The sequence below is a fragment of the Macrobrachium nipponense genome, chromosome 32 (assembly GCF_015104395.2).
Source record: "Macrobrachium nipponense isolate FS-2020 chromosome 32, ASM1510439v2, whole genome shotgun sequence".
NCBI classification, from domain to species: Eukaryota; Metazoa; Arthropoda; class Malacostraca; order Decapoda; family Palaemonidae; genus Macrobrachium; species Macrobrachium nipponense.
In genome coordinates this window covers 50021893-50026247 of record NC_061094.1, presented here as the reverse complement: position 1 = coordinate 50026247, position 4355 = coordinate 50021893, and positions in this window count along the sequence as shown.

Sequence of the window (4355 nt, the reverse complement as noted above, 5' to 3'; positions counted from 1 at the left end):
AAAACGGCACATTTAAACTGATTATGCACAGGTTGAATAATAAAGAGGCGTAACGTCTTGGTAATTTTTAAATTAATCTCTCTCTCTCTCTCTCTCTCTCTCTCTCTCTCTATCTTCGTATCTCTGTTTCCTTAATGAGATGAATTTGACAATGATAGTCTTTCTTCCCGCTGGCCCGAGAATCCTCAATATTCCTAGCAATGGTGAAATGATAATTATGATAATTGCGTTGTCAGTGAAATGTGAAATGACATTTCTCAGCCGAAATGAGTCATCAACGCGCATTCGTTGATGTTCTGATGAGGAATTCTGTAGTGTGCAATTGAAATGTAGGTGATATATTCGAATAGAGGGTGTCTAATTAGTGTCTAATTAAATCTTTTTTTTTACTTGATGCTTTGGGTAAATGGTTGTTCTATAACTTTCCGCTTACTCGGGGAGTAAGCCTACAAACTACTTTGTTGTTGCTGTTAGGGTAGGGTAGAAAAGCCCTAAAGAAAAACCTAAAAACGTCTGAAAAAGGTGTTTCGCGTTGAGTTAAAGATACAGGAATTTTAAGATAGGATATTTATGATTTATCTATTACAATGAAAATGTAAATAATAGATAATGTCCTTGTTAAACAGTAGAGAGTAATTATTTCTAATAAAATATAGCGTATTTATTTTTACTTTTGTTTTCTCTGTTGAAACAACGTGCTATTTGACCGTAGATTTTAGCAAGTGCCCAAGTAATCTAGAGGCCAGATCATGTTAGATCATGTTAGCTAGAAGTCAGGTATGTATGAAGGTGCTTCAGAAAATCTAGAGAAGACTTAGCATAAAGTAACAAAGAAAAAGAAACATATCTGGGGCAGATATGCTCAAGTTTGTGCAAAGAAACTTAGGAATGTTAGCGGAAGCTTATCATGCACCAAGAGCAAAACCATAGTTTTCACTGATACAATGCGGAGGAAAAACCTTGCATAAGAATTTTTGCTCATGTGAACACCACTCTTGCAACAGCGATGCAATGGTGTGAAGTTGAAGTATTAAGGTTTCCTTGGTTTTGCAAGAGACTTAAAACTAGTAGATGTTTCATATAGGAAATATGATAAAAGATATTCCATATTAGTGTGTAAACCATTGGCCAAATATCTCTTTAACTACCAAATTTTTGTGGGAGTAATTTCAAACACACACACACACACACACACACACACACACACACCACATATATATATATATATCATATATATATATTATATATATATATATATGTGTGGTGTGTGTGTGTGTTGGTGTGTGTGTGGTGTATTATTATATATATCTTATATTATATATATATAATATAATTATATATATATATATATATTATTATATATAATATATATATATATATCTGTGGTGTGTGGGTGTGTGTGTGTGTGTGTTGTGTTTTGTGTGTGTGTGTGTGTGTGTGTGTGTATACTACCATGTAAATTTACATATATACACATATGTGTGAATTATATATATATATATATATATATATATATATATATATATATATATAAAATATATATATGGTTTTGGTTTTGCGTTTTGCAAGAGACTTGAAACTAGTAGATGTTTCATAGAAAATATGATTGAAGATATTCCATATTAATATGTAAACATTGGCCAAATGACTGTTTAACTACCAAATTTTTGTGGGATAATTTACACACACACACACACACACACACACACATATATATATATATATATATATATATATATATATATATATATATATATATATATATATGTGTGTGTGTGTGTGTGTGTGTGAATTATATATATATATATATATATATATATATATATATATATATATATATATATATATATATATATATATGTGTGTGTGTGTGTGTGTGTGTGTGTGTGTGTGTGTGTGTGTGTGTGTGTGTACTATATGTAAATTTATATATACATATGTGTGAATTATATATATATATATATATATATATATATATATATATATATATATATATATATATATATCTATATAAAAAACTAGCAAATTTCTTCAAGTAATTCCTATGAGCCAAAAATCTCGCTATCCCTGTTATTTTGCAAGTTTAAACCTTGAATATGAGAAATGCTTCATAGACGTGCCTGGAAAAAGCTTGAGGGAATTAACAACAGCGTAAATATTTCATTACCTGAAGGTAAGTGGTTAGTTAAGCTCGCTGTCTATGTAATTCAGGCGAAAGAGAGAGAGAGAGAGAGAGAGAGAGAGAGAGAGAGAGAGAGAGAGAGAGATGCTCGAGGCTAAGCACAGCTCCTACTTTACTGGAAAGAGTGTGAAACATACAGATAAGTTTTCTTGGAATGAAAGATAATGGTACAACATATTTCCAGATCTTTCCAACTGGTTCCCTCTTGGAACGACTATGTAGACAGAAATTTTGAAAGTTTGAAAACATCGTAAAATCATCTCAGTTTTGGTCAAATTATTTTATGGCTAGTGCTAAGCAGGGAACATTACGCACTTTGTACACTCGACGGAATAATTGCACATTGTATAATCTTCCTGAGTCTAAATAGATTATGCCAAGATAATTGTGGAAAAGGTTCAGTCCTTACTTTGAGAAATATTCACATTCAAATAATGAGAACATTTTCTTTGTAATGAATAAGTTATGATTTCTGAATTCTGAAAGGGCTTCTATATCTCTTAAAGACAATCGAAAAGTAACTAACAGAATTCAGTCAGATATACTTTATCATTCGCACTTTAGCCAAACCAGACTCCGTGAAAGATGCTCGTTTCCAAGGGACTGGATTGAATATATTTTCTAATCTATCAGCCAAAATATTACAGTCATAAAAGGTGTCGAGTGCACTATGATAATTCCTACAACTTCCTGCCAATTATGACTATAGCACTGAATAATTTGTTGATTTCTTATGATTCACTTAAAGAAAATCAAATTAACAGAATTATACTCTGTTTTTTTCCATCTGTCCATCCGCCTGTGGTGTTTGCGCATGGTAACACTGCGTCCCGGGCTTTAAATAATACCCTATTTCGAATATTGACGGTGTAATTCGCATACAGTAAATTTACTAAAACACTTTTCAGTTGGAAATGTACTCCCAGATATCCTTTTATTTACCTAAAACTTACACATAACGTAACTATTTAAAGCCCGGGACGCAGTGTTACCATGCGAAATCACCACAGGCGGATGGTAGATGGAAAAAAACAGAGTATAGTCAGACGCGTCTTGCACATCATTCACTCTTATGCCAAACCAGTCTCCATAAGAGATGATGGATTCAAAGGGGTTGGAGTGAACGCAATTTTTGGTATGCCAGTCAAATTATTACTATGATAATTACCACACAACTTCCTGAATGCTATCAAGTTCTCATTCACCTCTCCTCTGATAATGTGTCTGAATTCGAGGAATCAAATAAATATCACATTTTTGGGTCTCAAATTACTCGGCGCACTCAATAGCTATTGAAACATAATACCTAGAATATGATAACCAAATATATTTCAGATTCAGTAACTTGAAGCATACTATATCTGGTAGTACGAAAGAAAGTGTCATAATTTTTTTTTATCCTTTCAACCACTTCAATCATTCATTCTTATCTCGGTGAACGTTGTTACTCTCTCGAGAATTGCTTAGGATTATATCACTATAAAACGCTTCAGGCGTAAGTTATAAAACCCGGATAACAGAGGTATTTCACTGTACACATCCTCACTCCTCTAAAAAGAATGAGCATTTAATTAGAGTTACGTAGTGGATAATAACACACAGAGTAAGCCAAGTATTGTAATAGTTAATCCCCTACCGACAATGTCTAAGGAACTCCAGAGTTCCCTCCATTTGACCTTGATGTAGTATATTGTACTACTCTCATTCTTTTATAAAACACCCACCCTACTAAAAACTCCCCACTGAAACTCGTATTGCTCAGTTTGATAACAAATTCAGCAAATGCTAAGGTGTGGAATTCTCTACCATTTCTATTACGCAGAACTCGATTATGGTACTCCCTTGCAGGGTTTTAGTCTGTTGCCCTTATTGTAGATAATTCCTAACTCATTTTTTATCACGTTTTTATTCCGTCCTTCTTTCCCTTTTATTCCCAGGATTTTGTTTGTCCAAACTCATCGGCTTTTGCATGAAAAAACCACAATATTTCATTTGCGTTCATAGAAAATGGAAATCATAACTGAGTTACGGGATAGGATAGGGAGATACCTGTGGCGAAGTATTTTTTCTTTTAAGTTATTTTTTTGTATATCCTTTTCAATAACATAAAGGTTTTAGCTTTCTTTACGCTTCAGTAACCTCCCCATAAAACGAATTAGAGATAGAAATATCT